Below are 22138 nucleotides of genomic sequence, written 5' to 3'. Positions count from 1 at the left end.
CAAATGGCTGTCCAGTCTCTTCTTAAAAACTTCCAGTGTTGGAGCATTCACCACTTCTGGAGGCAGGTTGTTCCACTGGCCCTTTGCAAGCTACCAATGGCTTTTCTTCAGCAGGCATTTTCCAGAACCTGGGCTCAGAAAATGTGTTGAAATAAGCACACCCCATACAGGAACACTCTCTTGTCGTGAGACCTCCTTCTGTATACTTTCCTCAATTAGGCCTTCTCAAAAGAGGTGATGTGAAAAGCCTGCATGGTCCAGCAGTGCTTTACAAATTGCAACTATTGCACAAAAAAAATGGCAATTTTTCTTTCTATAGAGCTGTTTAGTTCTTCTTGGACTTGCAGGGAAGACCCTCTTAAGTGGAAATACTTGTTTAATGAGAATGGATTCAGTGACAAGAAGAATTAGGAAAACAGCAAATGTGAGTTATGAACCAGGGGACCCTTGCTTCATCACTTTAATTACATGGGATTATACCTGTGTTCTCACAATAAATAACAGAAGCCTATTTTTCAATCAAACCCCCACGTGCCATTTCTTCAACAGAGCAGATGACTTATGGCCCTGACATCACAAGGATGCCCACCCAGAATTTTTATGTCAGAAATCCTGCCTCAAGAAGTGATCTCGGGGATTACAAGGACAAATCATGTTTTTAGTAGCAGATATAATTTTTCTTCTGCACACCTGCACTGGAATATTTCCAGCTACAGCATCTGTCACCGTGTTATTGGGCATATTGTCTGTACGCTAATTTCCTCAGGCTTTTCAGGATCCTGTGCATTGGGCCCATTCACAGCTGATTTCCTAGAAAATTTCATGTCTCATTTACCGAGACTTCCAGCCATATTTGGGGAGCGTTTCCAAGCTGAAGATATCACAGATCGAGATACTGTTTTTCGCCTGCATTACAGGTGAGAATCGCTTGGTGTCCAAATGGAAGATCTTGATGGGGGTGTTTGACAAGAATGATGCATCCTAACTACTTAGAGTCCCCAAGGTAGGCTTGGACTACAAACATTCTTTTTTTTCAGCTTTTCCAATCCAAAGTGTGAAAGTTATATAGACAGACCTAATTTAGAGGGATGTGTTGAGGACCCTTTTGATCTGTTCAAGAACTGCTGCTGCTGCTACCAAATCAGGAAAGGATTTTTAAGCTTCTTCATTGGAGGGCAGTCATAACTTAATGCTTCTCTCCTTTCAACTTGAGGAAGAAGCAGAGTAATATCACAGGTTGGTCTAATGGCCAAACTTTATATAACGAAGCTTTGTACCCTCTGATAGGAGCTGTGTAATACAGATAGAGGCAGATCTTTTCTTCAAATCTCCAGCACTTGCTCCTTACGGACATGTTTTAATGTCTCATCAGCTTGCTTGTCCTACATTTTGGTTAACATCACTAATAATAGAACATTCTGAGATGGATGCATGAACTACTTAGATCCCAAATCCCTGTGCTCCGAAAGAAGAAGGGCTATTTCAGATCACCCAAGTGGCTACAGTTATGAGATATAAAGAAATGGTCTTGGTGAATTCAGTTTCAGCTTCATGATAAATATGCTAAAGAGTGAGAAATTATACTTGGCCAACAAAACATTTTCACGTCGGACAAATCTTACAAAACAAAGAAAGCACTTCAATTTGCAGGTAGAGCTACCAATTTTTAGGTTGGCCAATGCAACTCTGCTTTTAATAGTAGACTGATGCATGTGGATCTTTATGGAAGATGATTTTTACATTCTGGTTCTTTAACCCTTTCTTATTTCTGAACATCAGATTTAAAGGTTAGGCATATTCTTATCTGGTCTGTTGGTCAGAACTATAACGAGCAGTTGATTTATTTCCAAGAACATTTTCTCCTTCAAATTAGTGCAGGATAAATGCATTAACAAAAAAATTTGTGAAGGAAATTCCTGGTCTGTACATAAAATTTCAGTGAGATTATTATTGTGAGCATTTTTTTTGGATCCTGTGGGAAAAGTTTTTCTTTTTAAATAACTCGTACCTAAGATGAAAATGCTGGTCATAATGGATTGAACAAGATTGTATGGAAGGAAATTGTACAAGTGCCTTATTTATAATGACTGTCTTTCCTTTGGGAAAAAAAAATACATCTGATTCATGGCCTGAGTGGTTCACAATCATCATGTCCAGGAAAACAGCAGAATTCATTCTAAAATATCAATTAATTCCAGATTATGTGCCTCTCATTAGAATTAAATAAGCATATCATATCAAGGCTGCAAAAAAAAAAAATCTTTTGGATAACCAAACGGTTCCAGCAAAGGGATGGGGAAAACTCTTATTCTCTGAGGTCATGTACTGTAGTGCTAATCTGGGTCACTGCAGCTTGGATGTGGAAGGTCTTAACTAAATAACATAAATATTTTGAGAATAATCTCCCACACCTTGCAGCCAAGTATAATAATAATAATAATAATAATAATAATAATAATAATAATAAAGTTGGAAGGGACCTTGGAGGTCATCTAGTCCAATCCCCTGCTCAGGCAGGTAACCCTATACCATTTTCGGACAAATGGCTGTCCAGTCTCTTCTTAAAAACTTCCAGTGTTGGAGCATTCACCGCTTCTGGAGGCAGGTTTTTCCACTGGTTAATTGTTCTCACTGTCAATAAGTTTCTCCTTAGTTCTAGGTTGCTTCTCTCCTTGATTAGTTTCCACCCGTTGCTTCTTGTCCTGCCTTCAGGCGCTTTGGAGAATAGCTTGACTCCCTCTTCTTTGTGGCAGCCCCTGAGATATTGGAAGACTGCTATCATGTCCCCCCTCGTCCTTCTCTTCATTAAACCAGACATACCCAATTCCAGCAGCCTTTCCTTATACCTATCAGCATCAACACTATCTACTTTGCTTTGGACAATGCCACCTTCTTGTGACAGAAAGAAATGTGGCAAGTTAAGCACTAACCATCCATCTTAATTTTAAACCCAGAAAGAACACATATTAAAATTTCAGGTTGCCAAGCCAGGTATTAAAGTCCAAGAGTCTTGACCGAGAAAAGTAATCAGTTGCTGGTAGGATCTGTCACTCTCTTGGATGCAAGACCTTCCTTTTGGCTGGGTTTTTTTTTCATCTTTAATCCTTGCATTCTGCCCTCTTCCCCACCCACCCTTTGCCTTGGCAAAGCCCTTCCATAATGTTCCTGATACATTCTTTAGCTCTAAGTGAGTCGGCGTCATCATATTATTAAAAGGACCATTCTGATCTCCCAGTTAGATATCCAGTTGTTCTTGTTTCTCTCCTTATTGCCTTATCTCCTGTTGCTGACGGAGTTTTTTATGTCCTGGCCAAGAGCTCTTGTTCCACTCATTCCCAGGGATGCGCCTTCTTGCAGTTTTGTTCCCAGTTCTTTTTGAATGGGGCTGTTGCCGCTGGACGCCATCCAAGAATAGGCAAACAGGTCTGATGCCTGCTTCCCTTGTGCTCTGCAGAGAGAAGCAGTGACAAGCCTAGGGCCAAAGGGGATCGGTAGCCTGCATTGGAGGCCTGTTTGGCAAGGCAGGCACTTTTTTTCCTCTTTCCCAGGCCCTAGAGGTGACCCACTCCCATTGTTCAACTCTGTCTATCTCTCTCCCAATATTTACAGGTGATTTACTCCCCAACCCTTTTGACTTTTAAATGGATCGTGACAAGGCAATTGCGCTAGGATTTGTCAGAGTAACATTACGGTATCTGAGAGATTTGTTAGTGGAACAGAGGGAACAAAAAGTTCGGGTTGTGTAATAACTGTACGTTGCCACTTCCTTCCCAACAAAGGCTCTGAGCCTTAGCAGCTGCAGGACAGAAAGGAATGCAAACTGCAGCCTTTCCCAATGCTTACATCTACATACCAGAGAAAGCAGCTCTTTGAAAGTCTGTGTGGCAGCTGTTAAAATCTCAGAACTTCTGTGCTGCATACTGCTGCTTTTTGAGATAGACATGTTTATGATATTATTCCTTGATGGACTGATTTATATTTTAGAGGGAACGTTCTAATTGTTGTACGTTGTACAAGTAGTCCCCGACTTACAACAAAGCTTGTTTAGTGACTGTTCGAGGTTACAATGGCACTGAAAAAAGTGACTTATGACCATTTCTCACACTTATGACCGTTGCAGTGTCCCCAGGGTCAGGTGATTTACTGGCTCATATTTAAGACAGTTGCAGTGTCCCGGGGTCACGTGACCCCCCCCTTTTGCGACCTTCTGACAAGCAAAGTCAATGGGGAAGCTAGAGTCATTTAACAGCCCTGTAACTAACTTAACAACTGCAGTGATTCAATTAACAAATGTGGCAAGAAAAGTCATAAAATGGGGCAAAACTCACTTAAGAGATTTCTCACTTGGCAACTTAAATTTTAGGCTCAATTGTGGTTATAAGTCGAGGACTACTTGCATTTATCGTTATCTGCCCCGGGTCACAAGGTCTGGGGGTAGTGGTGGGATTCAAATATGTGAACATCCCGTTCTCTGTGTGGATGCTGCTTCTAGAAGTCCATTCTGGGCCTGGGCAACAAAAAATTAGCTATTGGTTCCGCCGAAGTGGTGCAAACCAGCTGAATCCCACCACTGTCTGGGAGGTGAATATAAATGTAATAAATAAATCCATACATAAACATGGACATTTGTACAGCAAATGTGGTTTATTTAGTAGATTTAGAAGCCACTTTACTCCAGAATGACTCAGGGTGGCTTATACTTAAAACAGGATAAGAAGGAAAAAACGACCAGGCAGACTAAATAACAATCAATCATGTTCCACAAATGTAATCTCCTAAGGCCTGGGAGAACAGCCAGGTTTTTAATGACCTGCAGAGCATCATCTGGGAGGGGACTAAGTGAACCCCTGGGCTCCCATATTACTGATCTTTGATGATAGCAATACATTTCATTTTATTTGGTTTGCAAATGGCATCTATTCTGCTTAAGGCAATGATACTTTATTTTTCTTCCTTAGAAAGCTTTTTGCCCTTCTTGTCTCCTCCTTGCGGGATGGAAAAACCTGTGGCTGTTAGAAATGACATAAATGACATGACATTTGAGGTTACAGTTTCCCCACCTCTGCCGAGAGAAGCTAGCCCTGATCTCAGACCCATTTGCCTTTCACAGTGTGATTTGAGCACCTACTATAGGTAGCTGTGGATATTTATATATCTGTAGGGCATCTTCCCCCAGCTGGGTCTACAACTTCCATTACTCCGGGCCATTGGATGATGTTGAGTGATGGAAGTTGTAGACCAGGGGAGGCCAGGCCAGAAAGCTAACATTTCCCCATGAAAATGGGCTTCTTGGCTGTGGAAAGTCCAATCATTTTGTAAGAAAAGTTCTGCTGTTCCCTGTCAACAGCACCTTGACTCTGATACCGCCAGGATCTCCTCCAGCACCCCACTGTCTGGTGGTCATCCAGAGAAGAGATAAAAAGCCTCGCAAGGCTTTTGGAAAAACAGCTCTGTCTACCCTGCCAACACATCTCGCCTTTTCACACTTCACGTCACAGTCTTTAAAGAGGTTTTTATGTGTATATTTTTGTTCTGGAACTGTTTCAGCTGAAATTCTTTTCTGTTTCATTCTCACATCTATTCTATGTGTGGAAAAAAGAAGACTGAGGAAGGGAGGAAAAAAGAGCTTTCTTCTTCTTCTTGAAGGAATTCAGTGCGGATAAGAACTTTGCTGTTGCCACACTAAATGAGGCCACATTGCCCAATTTTCAGGAATGAGCAGTAAGAATCTATTTCCATTTTATAGGAGCAGATTATAAGTGAACATATGCTTAAAATTGCACAGTGACAAAAAATAGAAGGAACATATAATGGTGATCCTATACCCCTATCATTGATTGGAACTTGCTATCCTCTTAACGTGATCCCATCAGCCCGATAGTTCTAACACTTTTGTGTACTCTTGGCTGATACGTTTTTGCTGCCACCATGAAGACGATAGGGAAGAGATGTTACCAAATGTTTCTGGATAGAAGACGCCTAGTATGACCTATCAAAAGCGATGTGGAGCCATCTTCTTCCTCTTTGGGTTTTCCCTGAGAAGATGAGAAAACATGGGAGGGCTGCAAATAGAATATGATATTCTCAGATCTCTTCATTAACACTGCTACAAATGAGAGAAAGTACAATATTTAATTTTACCGGGTAGCATCTCCTCTCTCTTACATTACCATAAACTTCAAAATCCAGCTTTAAAATGAATTTGAAACTCAGCAATCAACAGTATACAAACATGCCATGGCCTTGCACAAAGCTGAAGGTGTTTTGATATCTTTCAGTAAAGATGGATAAATACTTTTGATAATGTCCATGGCACAGGGGCCAACAATGCACACCAAAGTCTTTTCCGTCCTTCTAACTTACAGCTGCTTCATACCATCACACAGCTATTGTTGAACAACAAGTGAAGTTGTACCTGTTTCTATTGGTGCAATCAGTGGTGGGATTCAGCCAGTTTGCACCACTTCGGCAGAACCGGTAGTTACTTTTTTGTTGCCCAGGCCCAGAATGGACTTCCGGAAGTTGCATCCACACAAGAGAACCAGTTGTTCATATATTTGAATCCCACCACTGTGTGCAATGATGTTTGGATGACTACAGAAGACACTATAGTGCCCTAGTGGCTTGAAATTCTGTGCAGCCCTAAAGCTCCTCAGTTTAAAAACACAGACGTGAAACTAATGGTTCAGCTCCCACACTTCACTAAGACATAATTGTGGCCTGATTTTGACTTAGCACATTGTATGAATCCAACTAATGAGATGGTCATTCTGTTTACTAAAGGTTAGAGGATTTTATTAAACTTATTGAACTTACAAGTGGGCTTAAAATGTTTCTGTCCCAACTTTTCTCCTAATAATAGAACTACAGTTTGCTGAATGAATATTAATTATTATAACTTAATGATGAGATATTTTGAGTGAACTGTCAAAGCATTGTGTATGGAATCTCAAGATGGGAAGGATAATGATGAAAAAAGCCAACTCCACATTTCTGGGATTTTTTGCTGCTCATACCAAAAGCGTTCCAATTGTTGCTCTTTATGTTTTTATGCCAACTTGCCTCAATCTAGTGACCTCCCAGTTAACCTAGTGCAGGGGTCTTCAAACTTGGCCCTTTTATGACTTGTGGACTTCAATTCCCAGAATGCCTCAGCCAGGCACGCTGGCTGAGGCATTCTGGGAGTTGAAGTCCACAAGTCATAAAAGGGCCAAGTTTGAAGACCTCTGACCTAGTGTCTTGAATGCCAGTCAGACTGGCTGAGAATTTGGTAAATTGTTGTCTTACCCTGTCTGGAAAGTTTTGGGGAAAGAAGTTGCTTGCCATGATAATTAAAGTAAAGGGCTCCCGATACCCAGATGGTTCCTTAACAACCAAGCAGATGTCCCAGATGTTTTAGTCTAGGGCAGTATAGCATCCCTTAACTGGGCTCCTGGAGTTGTTCTCCAAGGTGGTAGGCCTCTTAGTAAGGTTCTGTGGATCATCTTCCCCACCCCACCTCATTAGTATTCCTGCAGCTTTATTCCTGCTGGGATGGCTTGATCTTCTATCAGTGAGAAAGAAATCTTTATCTAGATGGAACTTTGGCTGTTTATCATTTTAGCAAGAGCTTTGCATTTTGCCATTTTCTTTTGCCATTTCTTTTAAAGCGATGTTGCACTTATGAAGGGGTTTTATCAGGGGAATAGGGGAAACGCTTTTACTTTTTATGCATACTATTTTAAATTAGGGTTTTTTTTTTTTTTGTCGAAAGGCAAAATAATTTGACAGGACTTGAGATAAAAGAGAGAACAACTGCAGGAATATGAAGCTGGACATGGAAACATAGAGAGGTTACTGCTGCCCTCTAGCGGTTGCTTAGATAGTGAACATAAGCATTTTTGCACCCACATAAAACACAGATTGGATATGATGTACATATTCCAAGCCCCTTTGAAAACATTCAGCCTTTGGGCAGTCTTTCAACATGAATCTCATTTTTTCCATCATGATTATGTAATTTTTTGACCTCATGGAAAAAATGGTGAGGAGGGAAAGACTTCATATACAATAGTGTTTGGAGGGGTATCAGATGCAGAACAGCATCTTGAAACTTTATGGGAAAAATAAGTAAACTAAAAAAAAGAAAAAGAAAAGAAAGAAAAATAGAAAATACACACTTTTCTCACTCTGAACTTGACAAATTGCATTTGCAAAAATCTCCTCTGGGGCCTTACTCTTAAAAATACCAAAAGAGTCGTTTAAAATTTTGTAAGATAATACATGTGAGGTAAAGAGGTGAACTACTTAAAAAGTAGTCACTTCACACATGCAGAAATCAAATTGCTTCATGCATTATGCTAAATCAGAATGTGGCTAGTTTGATTATGGTGTAGGTGTCCTGAAACACTTTGGACAAGTGGGGTCATCGGACATTTGAGACCGTTTTTTTATTGCTCAAGAAAATAGTTGTCATGGGAGAATAAGCATTCACAAATGCCTACCCCAGTGGAAATGAACACCCAGGAAATGCCCATTTGCAGGAAAGCAAATTGTTGAAGTTGCTTCCTGTAATTCATGACACCTAGTACCCATTTCTGATTTATTTGTTCTAGATAGGCAGAGTCCAGCCACTCAACACTTCTAGTTTCTATGTGGAATCCAAGGGAATCTTTGAAAATAAAGACAATTCTTTGCCTTGCAATGTGCCAGCTTCTTTTGTGACTCTGTTTAAAATAAAACAATTTCAAAAGCAGAATGGAGAAAAGAGTCTGATAGGTAGCAAGGTTGGTGTCTTCAGGCCTTCTGTTGCTCACGGATAAGCCCAAGCTTAGAGTTATATGTTTTGGTTTGATGTATAGCTTAGACTAGGTATGTGAACCATGTAAGTCATGGCTTATTCAGGAATTCCTTGAAAAAGTTGTTCGGCACTGAAAGAAAAAAAAATTAGCCCAAGCACTTTAAATGAGAATGATAATTAATTTTTACACAATACATTGATTCTGCTGGAAAGTCTTCCTATAAAAAGACACTTTGAAAAAAGCAGTTAGGTTATAAATGTGAATAAGAGTCCCTGGAAATAAATGGAAGTTGCATATACTGTAGGTAAGAATGGATGGGTTCAAATTTCATGCTAAATTATAAACGATTTACCAACTTCAGTTCTAAGTTGACACATTGTGTTAAGCCCAAACCATCTATTAAGACAGGGGTCCCCAAGCTCCGGTCCGTGGACCGGTACCGGTCCGTGGCATGCCAGCAACCGGTCTGCACAAACAAGCAAAGCCCCATCCGTGGGATGCAAGTAGCACACAAAACCACACTCCCTCGGTCCATGGAAAAACCTCTCTCCACGGAACCGGTCCCTGGTGCCCAAAAGGTTGGGGACCTCTGCATTAGAGCTTAGAGCAATGCTTCTCAACCTTGACAGAGATTGAGAAACCCTGCTCCAAGCCATAATGGATGGTTTCGGCTTAACACAAATTGTCAACTTAGAAATGAAGTGGGTAAATGTGGATTTGTAGAAGATTGCTGCACGTGAAAAGGGAAGTTGCAAGAGGATCCATACTGTCTCCTCTCAGTTTTAGGAAGGTTTCTCCTCAAGCACAACTTGCACATTCAGTCTGGATATCAGAACCAGGAGATGCAGCCGGACTGACCATCACTGCGGTTACTCTCCTATCTTCTGATCCAGGTTGTTCTAGAAGGTAGCTAATTTCTAGGGAAAGATGTAAGTTCTCTTCTGCAGTGCTTATCAAGAGCAAAGGTTCAATGGGAAATGCATTGCCAACAGGGGTTACAGAAGTGGATAGGTACATATACAGCTTATTTGTTGCATCCCATTGCATAAAGAAGAGTGTTTTGGAATTTAGATGTAAAATCGACAAAGATCTCCTCTGCTTCATTACAAAGGTGAAACAGGTTTTGTGAATTCAGAACCAAGAATTCTTGCTGTCGCTTAAATGCCCCAATTATTCCTTTGCATTCCTGCTTAAAGCATTTACCTCTCTTGTGCAATCCTCATAGCGATATTAGATTTCCCCCAATTGAAGTCACAATGGGAAAATGCAATGACCCTCCTATCCTTTTTTTGTTCCACACTAAATATGAAAGCTGCATAGCCATCCTGAACTTTCTTTCCAGCTATGACTTCCCCCAGCCTTCTTTATGATTATGTCTCCCCCCACCACCACCTTAGATCACTGTGTGAGTTAATTAGTTAAATTACAGAATTGTTGGGTGCCCAGTCAGGAAAGCTCTTGGAATTGTTGCCAATAGCCAGTCTGAAAGCTCATCTGCAAAACGGTTTTTCTGCTGTGTCAGGACCAGAATCCAAAATGAGAGTGATGACAATCTAAAGCGAAGGATTAGGACACACGATTCCCTAAGCATTCAGAGCAACGGAGAAGCTATGGGAGCAAAAGAGGAGATGCTGCGTATGTAATTACAGCAATGGAATTAAAATTTTTTTTAAAAAAATAAATAAATAAACAGGTTTAATTTAATTTATCCCATTTTATATTTGAAACGCTCCCTGTCATATAGATATTAATGGTAGAAGTGAATGCAGAACAATTAAGTATCGCCAATACAGGTAGTCCTCAACTTACATTGGTTCATTTAGTGACTGTTCGAAGTTGCAGTGGCACTGAAAAAAGTGACTTATGACCGTTTTCCACATTTATAACTGTTGTAGCATCTTCATGGTCACGTGATAAAAATTCAGACTTGGCAACTGACTCGTATTTATGACGGTTGCAGTGTTCCTTCCAGGGTCACGTGACCCCCTTTTGCGACCTTCTGACAAGCAAAGTCAACGGGGAAGCCTGACTGATTTAACAACCCTGTTACTAACTTAACAACTGCAGCGATTCACTTAACAACTGCGGCATGGGGCAAAATTCACTTAACAACTGTCTCACTTAGCAACAGAAATTTGGGGCTCTATTGTGGTCATAAGTAGAGGACTTACCTGTATACCCTGAAGAGCTGTGCCAATCTATGATTAGAAAAAGCAAAGACACAAACATCATTTGGCATATTATAAAGGAAGCATTATTTTGCTCCTCTGTCTACACAACAGACACTTCCTACTACAGGTAGTCCTTGCTTATGGCCACAACCGAGCCCAAAATTTATGTTGCTAAGCAAGACAGTTGTTAAGTGAGTTTTTGCCCCATTTTATGGCCTTTTTTGCCACAGTTGTTAAACAAATCACTGCAGCTGTCAAGCAAACTGTGCAGTCGTTAAGCAAGTCTGACTTCCCCAATGATTTTGCTTGTTGGAAGCTGGCAGGGAAGGTTACAAATGGTGATCATGTGACCCTGGGGACAGGGCAGCCGTCACCAATAGGTGCCAGTTGCCAAGCACCCAAATTTGATCACATGACTAGGGGATGCTGCAATAGTCGTGAGCAGGAAAACTGGTTATAAGTCGCTTTTTTCAATCCCGTTGTAACTTCAAAGAGCCACTAAACATATGGCTGTAAGGCAGTGATGGCGAATCTATGGCACAGGTGCCAGAGGCGGCACTCGGAGACCTCTCTGTGGGCACGCGCGCCGTTGCCCCAACCCCGCCTCCCCCTATGACCCCCTCCTCACCAGCAGCCCCCCCGGAGGAGAGTCGTCCCCAGGTGCGGTCTGTGCGGAGCAGTGCAGCCAAGGACATGGCAGCAGGGACAAGACTCTGCCCTCATGCCCTGTCGCGCACAGATGATGCTCTGGGGCACGGGCAGAGGGCATGGCCACCATAGCGTTGCAGGGCTGCCTGGGCGATCTGCAGTGGGCCGTGGAGGCAGTAGGTGGCCCTATGGGTGGGCAGGGGTGGGGCAGGGGTGGAGTGGGGGTGGGCCGGAGTTGGGACAGTTTTTGGGCACTCGATCTCTAAAAGGTTTGCCATCACTGCTGTAAGTCAAGGACCACCTGCATTCCCCTGCGAGAATATAGCTCCTAAACCTCCCCGGTCTCCCATCCTTGGGACTGGACTGGGTTTCTCAGAGCCCCAACAAGCTGCATGACTTGTGCACTTCCAATATGGGAAGAAAGAAGCTCCTTTATCAGGGAATTCAGCCTTTAGGAGAAAAAATTTGGGGGTATCTAACAAAGGCCAGCCAGGTGAGTTCCAAAAGCAAGATGTTTAAATGTCCTTAAGATCCCTTCAGCGACTTCAAAAGGATGCCTTAAAAGGTAGAAAAAAAAGGACTAGCTTGGATATTTGCATTGTGCTATCCTTCTGCTTGCCATATTAGATAAAAACTGTAGAAAATAAAATATGTGAGTAGTTAAGACAGACCTGGCACATATGAGGTTCTGCACTAGGGACAGAAAGCTTATGATTCTCCAGAATGGCTGACCCAGAGATTCCAGCATTCCTGATCAATGGCCATATATTGGGTGAACTGCTGAGAGTTGTGATCTAGCTTTGAAGTTCTGGAAGGTCAAAGGTCCCCCATTCCTGCTGTAGAAAGAAAAAATGCCATCTTGTTCTTTGCCTACTTGGCCACAAAGCCCCATGTGGGCCCGCCGCAAATCCATTCCTTGCCCTACTTCACAGAAAACCCAGGGTATTTAAATTTCCTATGTGACTAGTAATTTCCCTCAAGGCTCTAGGCCAGGGGTGTCAAACTCAATTTCACTGAGGGCTGCATCAGCATTGCGGTTGCCCTTGGGAGGCCGGGTGGGTGTGGCCAGAGTGGGTGCAGCCTACTGGGTGGGCGTGGATGGTGTGGCCTACTAGGTGGGCGTGGGCAGTTCTACATCATTCGCATCAAGGGTGCCTATGGAGGCCTGGGCAGGAGTGGGATAGATCTGAGGGTCTCTGGCAGAAGGGAGTGGGACCGGGGCAAGTGCCAAGGCATGGTCCACTGGAGCAAGTGCCAAGATGGCCACCACAAAATTGTACATTGGTTCCTGGCTGGCCTGGGCCAGGGCCAAAACAACGGGGGCCGTTCCCTCACTGTTTCTAGGATGGCTTCGCGGGCCACATGAAACCACTTTGCAGGCCGCATCCGGGCCCCGGGCCTTGTGTTTGACATGTCTGCTCTAGGCATAATAAGAAATTCAGACGACAGCTAGACCTTGCTGCTTGATAGTATTTGCAGATCTGTTAGAAGTGCCATGAGTCAGTGTCTAATAAGCAGATAGTTGCCTTAAAAGCCCCAAGGATCCTGTCCACTTCCTCAGGTCCAACAGGATTAAACTGTTCCCAGACAATCTGGCAAGTCCATAAACCGGGCATCTCTAATGGGCCTGCTCCATCCACATATGGGACTCACATTGAGAATGGTTCCAAGCGATTTTATCGGTCAGGTCTTCAACAAATTTCTCTGCACAGCCCTGTGAACGATTGTCCAAGACCTCCTTCTTCCGTTAGAGTGACCAGGTGACCTTGAACAGGGCCATCAGGCATCCTTTCTGCTCATTACCCACAAGAAATGTGGGCCTTTTCCTTGGGATGAACCTCAATAGCATCTCTTTGCTCACCTAGCAACCATGTTCAGTTTATTCATTTAGTGAAAGGGGGAACTCAGCTCCTGAAAGCCTTACGCAGCAGCCCCAGGGATAAGCAAGAAGGATATCAACTTAAAGGAGCTCTTTCTTTCTTCTACCCCTCCTCCCCCCCCCCCATGGCCCCACTGAAGGCAGAAGACCGCTGTGTGTCCTTGGTCAGAGTGCAAAATTAAATTAGTTGGGCCTGAGCTCTCTGGAGACAATAAAGCAAATGGGCCAGGGCTGACAAGGAAGGAGGGGACTTGCCGATGAATTCTTGAGCAATGGCTGTGTGAACACTCAATGGCATTTTCCTGATTAAAGTGCCTGGCAGAGTAATTAGCCAAGTGTTTCTGGAGGTGAAGCCAGGCTGAAGCTGTGACTCCGCTCTGTCAAAAGCACTATTAGCTAAGCACTTTTATGGCTGCTGTTGTTGTTATTGTTATTATCTCAAACAGTTATTGCTACTGTAAATAGCTGTTTTATTTTAGTACATAGCAAACACGGTTCTTGGGGTTTTTTTGGCATTGAGGCCAGGTTCCTTCTGACTTGTTGTATTTTAAATCACAGAAGCACTTTTTCTTTCCTCGTCGGTAAATTTTACTGACGTGTTCGTCAATTAGCTGCATTACATTTTGATGTCTGCCTGCATAATACCAAGGGGGAGGTGGTTACAGTGCATGGCACTTAGGTTGTGTGATTTTGCAGAAGATGCACTGAAGGGGTTAGTAGAAGTTTGATTGTCGGGGGCTCAGAATCTGAATGGGACTGGTCCATTGAGCTCTCCCCTATCCTGGTTGAGTGAGATGATTTATACCTGATACGAGAATAACATCCTAGGACTGTCATTCAGTAGGAGATACTTAATGGTCCTCGGCTGAAGATGGTGGTGAGTTTCCTTCACTCAAGATCTGGATGACCACCTCTTGGAAAAGTTGTACTGAACCGTACATTGAACAAGATTGAACTGGATGGACTTCTAATATCCTTCCCATTTGTAATATTCTATAAGGGAGTCCTTGTTTAGCAACTGCCTTGTTTAGTGACCTTTTATAGTGACAATAGTGATGAAAAAAACATGGACAATCCTCACATTTACCCCATTTATAGTTGTATAAAGCAAAGAAAAGATGGAGAAAAAATAGAAGGAGGAAGGTGTGTTGGTTTGCCGTCTTGAGTAATTTGTAAAAATAATAAAGGTGGGAAATAAATAAATAAACAAACGAACGAATAATAAATAAATAAATAAATAAATTCTCACTCAGTTTCATTTAGTGGCTACTTTGCTTAATGACTAAATTGCTGGTCCAAGCTGTGGGCACTAAATGAGGATGATCTGCATAAGTATTTCAGGGTGCCTGTTTTCATGTTCATGCATGCAATTTGTTGGCTTTGCTCACATAGTAGCCTGTTTCACATACGATACTGAGCCACCATTGATCTCTTTTTTTTTTTTTTTTGGTTTTTCCCTAAGTATAGTGAATGAACCTATCTTTATAGATTGAAATATTCATCATGCGAATATCAAGGTGCCGAGGCATGTTCAATAATGTTTTTTTTTTTTAAAAAAAATCTGGCTTAATTCAGGTTACCAGATCTGACCTGCAAAAATCTGGACAACCACTAGATGACACCAAAGAGACACAAGAATTTCTTGGGTGCCATCTAGTGGTTCTTCAGATTTTTGTAGCCCAGCTCTACGGTAGTAGCCATTAATTTAAGACGCATAGAATGAGGGGATGTAAATAGGACCCATAGGTACCTCCATAGGTACTGTATCGTTTGAAGGGTAGGGTGCTGCTTAGCATAACTTTTTATACACTGCTGAAGCCAGTGCAAGCATGGCAGTCCAACACTGAATACCTTTCTGCTGCTGGAAGTTATCTAGTACAGGGCTTTTTAAGCTTTTCATCCATTGTACCACTTTTAGGATATGGCAATATCCGAGTACCACTAGTTGCCTAGCAAGGTGTCAAAAACGTGATGACCCCCCCCCAAAAAAGGAAAAAAGTGATAAAGTACAGGTAGTCCTCGACTTACAACATTTCACTTAGTGACTGTTTGAAGTTACAATGGCACTGAAAAAAGTGCCCCCCAAGCCACAGCCGAGCAAGACACCTGCCTGCCCACCTGGTGGCGCTCTTCCTCCTGTCCGAGGTTTTCATTGTTGTGAGCATTTCTGTTGAAGATTGGCAGCGGAGGTGGGGTGGGGTGTGTTTGGTTTTTATTCCCCCCGTCTGCTGGGTGGTTGCAGCAGGTTTTGCAGCTGCAACATTCCAGCTGATCGGCGCTTCTTCTGGGCTCAGCAGAAGTGCCAGGATCAATGCTGCTTTCCAGCTGATTGGTGCTTCTTCAGGGTTCAGCAGAAGCACCAGGATCAGTGCCGAGCTCCAGCTGGAGCCTGGCACTGATCCTGGCGCTTCCACTGAGCCCTGACAGCCCCAAAGAAGAGCCAATCAGCTGGAAAGTGACACTTATCCTGGCACTTCCACTGAGCCCTGACAGCCCTGCAGCTCCAGCCATCTCTCGCTCAGGCTTGTGCAGTGCTGCCACCGATTCAGCTCATTCCCCTCCCCCGCTACCACTTTTCTAAGATGGTCGCGTACCACCTGCCAGGTGCCAATGTACCACAGGTGGTACCCATACCACTGGTTGAAAAACCCTGATCTAGTAAGGCAGTCACTAGTTTAGTATTTTGCCTGTACTGGCTTAGCAGGGAATGAGAGAGAAAGATTGAGGTCAGATCTAGCAGTAATGCAGTGCTGAAGCCAGTAGGTGGCTTTTTTCCCACTAAGCCAGCATTTTCTGGCAATATAATCAGTAGCATTGATCCCAGCAACTCAACTTAATTCCTAGTGATGGATTTCTTAAAAGATTGGCTCAGTACGATCCTGCTTGGGCCATTCAGATGAATGCAGACCTCTGACTTTTCCATTGTAAGAATCAACCTTTTGACAGAACAAGATCAGGCAAGATGCCAAACCAGAATCCTCACGTTGAGAATGAATCACGGTTAGTCTATTCTCTCTAGGGCAGGGGTCTTCAAACTTGGCCCTTTTATCACTTGTGGCCAAGTTTGAAGACGCCTCCCCTAGGGACTGAAATAAATATAGAGGCCAGGGAATGAAACTGTGATCCAGGAAATATCCCTGATTGCATGAACTCACCAAGTTCTTGATGTATTTCTTCACTGACCTCCAAGTCTGTCTCCCAATAAGTGATCAGCAAAAGTAGCTATAAGGAGTATTAAGAAAATCCAGGTTGGAGAGAGGGGAATAAAGATACAAGCGCTCTATAAATACCAAACATTGCAAATATATGCTTTTATCATGAAGGCATTTCAGATCTTTGAATTCAATTTATTTGAGCCTGGTGCCTCACAGATGTGCCAAATTAGCTTTCACTTCTCAATTGCATTATCTGTGGTTTTTATTAAATTGTTTCTGGCAGCCTCCGTATTGTTTAGAGATAATCCTCTATCTAATCTGAATTTAAGGCTCCCTGTGTTTCCAACTGCACATGTTGAGCTGTTTTTTTGTCTCATGGGTTCTACCCCTTAGCAGAAATGCGATTATACTGAGCACTGCAGCCACACTGACCTTACTGTTAACAAGGTGCAAAAAGGATGAAGAGCCAAGCCAAAAGTGTAGCTCAGCCAACCTAATAAATCAAATCAGGCTGAATATTCAGCACTGGGTGAGATGACTCACAAAACCCAGGGCAAAAATCTCTTCTCCCCAGCTAGGGAAAAATAGTTGATTGCACAAATAGTAATGATGACCCCTCTTTGGTGTTGGGTGAGGCTCTGATGAACCTGTATTACAGTGTATATAGTCTGGTCCCCATAGAATGCTCACATTCCTTCAGCTCATGTTCAGCTTTGCTTCTAAGGGAAGAAACACAAATGGGAAGAACAAAATAGTTCTTCATTATTTATATTTGTATAATTTGTCATACAACTATTTCTAAGCTGTAGGAATTTCCCCCCCCCATCCATCTATCTCTAGCTGTACCAAGGTTAAGCAACTCTTTTAATGAAAGCCAGAATCAAAAATTAGACAGCTCTAAGTTAATGGTAAATGATACATCTATCTATCTATCTATCTATCTATCTATCTATCTATCTATCTATCTATCTATCTATCTATCTATCTATCTATCTATCTTTCCACCTATCTATCTATCTATCTATCTATCTATCTATCTATCTATCTATCTATCTATCTATCTATCTATCTATCTATCTATCTATCTATCAGGTTTAAATATAACCTCTTTTTAAAATGCTACTGTTGGATAAAGCCTAAAACAATAGAAAAGTGGGCTGCCAAATTTCTGCAGCAACAAAGAAACTCCAGGATCTGAATTTGCTCTCAGTAATCCAGAATCTCGTTGTGCTGCCAATTGGCCACTAACTTCTAAGAAAGAGGTTAAAACTTCTTTATGTCCAGAATAAAAAAAAAAATGTAGGAAACTTTTAGTAAAAGAGATGTGAACTTGTTCATTTGCTAAATCAGTCTCAGATCTAACTGTCACAGCTAAATGATGACTGCAAGTGTAGGCACAAAATGCATGCTTAGAGTTGCGTTACAAACATAAGCCAAGTTTACAACATATTAATGCATTTGGATCAAAGTAATCCAAATAGAAATCTGAGGAACATTCCCATTTTAAAGCAAATCCTGAGAAAGCTTCTTGAATAGAAATTTGTCACAGCATAGAATAAATAACCTTTGTGGATTATAGTCCATCAGATACATAAAATGTTATCTTCAGCTAACCAAGAGAGAGAACATTGCAAACAATGACATCAGATGAGCTGAACTTCTTTCATAAAAAAATTACATCTTAATACATTTCTTGGTCATTAAAATGCCAGGAGCCTCTGGTTTTTTTTTTTTTTTTGTTCGTTTGTTTTTGCAACAGCAGACTGTTATGGCTAACTATCCATTTGGAAATAGTTTCTATTTTTTAATGGAAACATGCAGGGAATACTGTACAAATACCACCAATGTCATTGTTTACCAAGGCTTGTATTGACTGATTTACCAGAACTAGGTAGTTTTCACACTTAATTTACCAGAGACAGATTCTCACACTTAAGGAATGACAGCATCTGCAGAACCATCTAAGGCAAGAGAATACCCAGGGCCTTTTCCCAGTGCTGAGCTAAAGAACTACCTCATATCCTTAAACTGGCAGAAATTATGCTGCACGAAATCTGTGTCTCTTTTGCATCCCTTCTAACTCGCTCTCGAATAGTCCTGCTCTGATCTTGCATGTGCAGCATACGATAAGTAAAACAATTAGCTGATTATCACCCTGGCATGGTTGTTCTCCCTCTGTTGCACACCACTGGCTGATGGGAAAAACATGGGCGAGCCTAATGCAACACTGTACGTTTTGGACTCTTTTCTGTGTTCTTCTTCCTACACCCCTTTTCTGTAAAACAAAAAACCAGCCAGAAAATCAGACTAAGAAAGATTGCCAAGTCTTCAACAATATATTGATTTAGGATTTCTGTCTCCTTCCCTTTATTTAAACAAAGGCTGACTTCTAGAAGCCAATAGACTTCATCTGGGAGGACTTGGGGGTAGGAGAAAGACTGATCACTTTATCCTTTCAGCCTTGTACTAAACTTATGAAGGCAAAGAGTTAAAGCAGTCACATTCACAGCCAGCCAAATAGCCTACCACCACTGCCCCATGTCATCCTGATAGACTGCTGGTCCAGTGCTAGTATGTTTGGCTCTTTGGACAGGTAACAGGAGAAAAGGGAGCGGATGAAGCCGTTAAAGGACTGGAGAAGAGGAGATACACCAGCATCACCCAGACTCAACTCGGAAGCCCCACTATGATGTCACCTGCCTTTATAGTGGATTTTATGCACCTTGCAGCTGCTGTTGCACATTCTCAGCTTAAGGGGTGAAAGCAATTCTTTAATACTAGCCCAGCTAAGGAGGACTTAAGCTGTCTCAATCATGAACTGGGGAGGAGGAGATGAAGGCAGTGTTGTGGGACGTGGCAGAAACACGTTGATGCCAGGCCTCTTTGTGCAAGCCTGATACTGTGTGTCCACCAAGGCTCATGTGATTATAAGGAAAGCTGTTTGATGGGAAGAAACAGTACATTAATTAGGTAATTGCTTTCTTTGGCCTGGAAGAAATTATAACCCCAGCAGGCCTTTTTATTGCAGAGATGGGACTACACAGAAAACAAATGTAGGAGAAAAAATGCTTCTGAAGAATATAAATCTCCGCATAACTGCAGAGGCAGCTTGTGAGGTCCATCTAGTATGGATGATCTTAAGACAAGAGGGAATCAGGAAGAAAATACACACTCTCATTATACAGGGTTCAAGAAAATGCAACATTTGGTTTAATGAAATTGACTACAGATATTGTGTTAATACATTGCACCAAGCCACTGTCTAATTAAATTATTGGTGGTTTAGCAACTTGTGAGCATTCAACCTCAATGGTTTGCAAAGATGGTTTGTGGCTAAATTTAGGTGTTTGCGATAGTGGCAAGTATCTGTAGCTTTGGTGTAGGATGAGGATGGAGGTTCGTTCTCCGAGCTTGTGAGTTGGTTTCCGAACATTTCATTACCCGGCTTGGTAACATCTTCAGTGGAACTTAGGGGGTGTCAGGGCCGGTGTTCTGCTAATAAGGGCTTCATGTGGTCTCGTAGGTCTTGTCATGTTAGGTGAGAGTTTGGTGGTGGGTCTGGTGATGAGTCTTGTGATGGGTCAGGTGTGGGTCATGTCAAGTGAGGGTCTTGTGTTGGAGAACGAACTTCCACCCTAGGTATACATCTACATCCTTTCCTGATTGCACTAAGAGCAGGAAGTCTTGAGTTCAAATCTACTCTCAACCATGGGCATTTGTTGGATGACTGAGCCAGTCATTCTTTCTCAGTTCAGACCTCCTCAGAGCTGTTGTGGAGATAATTCTGGAGGAAACGGTGCTTTAGCTCCTGAACAAAAAGCACAACATGGTAGGTGGAGAGGCCTCCAATTTCAAACCATGTAGTTTTAAAGATAATTTATCCGAAATGGGGTAGGGTTTCCTGCCTGAGCACAGGTTGGACTCGATGACCTCCAAGGTCCCTTACAACTTTATTATTATTATTATAATCTGAAAAAGTGATTGGTGCTTCTCATCCTAGAACAGGGGTCCCCAGCCACCGGTCCGTGGACCGGTACCGGGCTGCGGCATGCCAGCAACCGGTCCGCACAAACAAGCAAAGCCCCATCCGTGGGATGCAGTCAGCACATAAAACCACACATTCTCCGGTCTGTGGGAAAACCTTTCTCCACTGAACTGGTCCCTGGTGCCCAAAAGGTTGGGGACCTCTGTCCTAGAGAGCTTCTCCCAAGTCTTTCAACACTGTGCTTGAAGTTACCTATACATTTTGACTTCTGGGAAAATAGGTGAGGAGGAGGAGGAGGTCAGGAAGGAGCTGCTGCATCTGTTCTGTGGAAATCTGCATTAACGACCAGTTTGGGGCAGTTTTCCCGGGTGACATAGGAGACGATCAGGGTTGAGCCCAAGGACGGAGTGATGTGTGTCATCAGTTTGGACTTGTTGCATTCCCACCAGCCCCAAGTCCAGCCCTCCCCCCCCCACCGTGAATGCCACTGACCCTTACTTAGTGCCACTTTGGCTTGACCATTAGTAAATCAGATTCTTCTGTATAGGTAGCATGTAACAAACGTTTAGTGCTTTGAACTCAACTCCTGTTCCTGGTTACTTGTGAAGACCGTATAATTTGCAGCATTCTGTAGTTTGGGACCTGGAGGCTTTAGCAAACAAGGTCCCTGTTTTTAGAATTCATGGCCTCCTGTTAATCTCAAAGGAGTTTTCAGGAAAAAAAAAAAAAAGAGAGAGAGAGAACATTCACCAAGGACTCCTGCATACTTGTCTGGTTACAAGTTCTTCTCTAGTAGGGATGCTAGCTGCTGCAGCATCAATCCCGAGGTAAAAAAAAAAGAAGAAGCTTGCACTGATGCAGACTGAGAGATGAATGTTGCTGCATTTAGCATTAGTCTCAGGTAACTCAGGAGTTCTCATAACAACCAGGATGTGGTTCCATTTCCTCCCTCTAAAATCCAGTTCCTCAAATTAGCCACCCCACATTCTATTTTATCCAAGAACAAGAAGGAGAAAGATTTTGACCGTATGGGTTTGGGCCAGTTCCCTTCCTCTTACCTCTTGGTCTTGCCTACTGTTACAATTGCCAGAATGCGATCTCTTTCCCAGTGCAAAGGCTCCACCTGCTCTGAACCAACAGGCCCTTCTTCAGAAACCAAAGCCAAGTATAAGCATTTGTGGGCAGGCGGACTGACAGTGTCCTGTTCAGCCACCCCACTGATATACTCCGCAAGGGTCAAGGCTGCTGTCTTTAGAGCAAGCATCCACCTGGCCGGTTCATCAGCCTGTGAAGAGCGGCCATCAGATGGGAAGAGAAAGGAACTGGGCAGAAAGTTTCACACCCCTTGACAAGTGGGCTCCTTTAGGAAAAGTTTTGGACAGATCGATTGATGGAGACGATTTGAAAGAGGCCAAAGAAGGCAACGTGCGTTTTATTTGTCTGCCGCCCGAGCACTGGGGGAAGGTGTGCAAAAGGGTGTGAGTGATCGTGCGCGCGCGCGCGGCATTATTGAAGTCCAG

The 22138-nt window shown here is 42.7% G+C and overlaps 1 protein-coding gene across 6 annotated transcripts in view; it reads left to right on the top strand.

Moving 5' to 3' along the window:
- The window catches only part of TNS1 (tensin 1), a 356761-nt gene that overhangs the window by 16795 nt on the left and 317828 nt on the right, over positions 1-22138 (top strand). The gene's annotated exons all lie outside the window — the stretch shown is intronic.

The sequence above is a fragment of the Crotalus tigris genome, unplaced genomic scaffold (genome assembly GCF_016545835.1).
Source record: "Crotalus tigris isolate CLP2741 ecotype Arizona unplaced genomic scaffold, ASM1654583v1 scf7180000017834.3080900, whole genome shotgun sequence".
Classification (NCBI taxonomy): Eukaryota; Metazoa; Chordata; class Lepidosauria; order Squamata; family Viperidae; genus Crotalus; species Crotalus tigris.
This window is presented reverse-complemented; position numbering and strand designations above follow the sequence as displayed.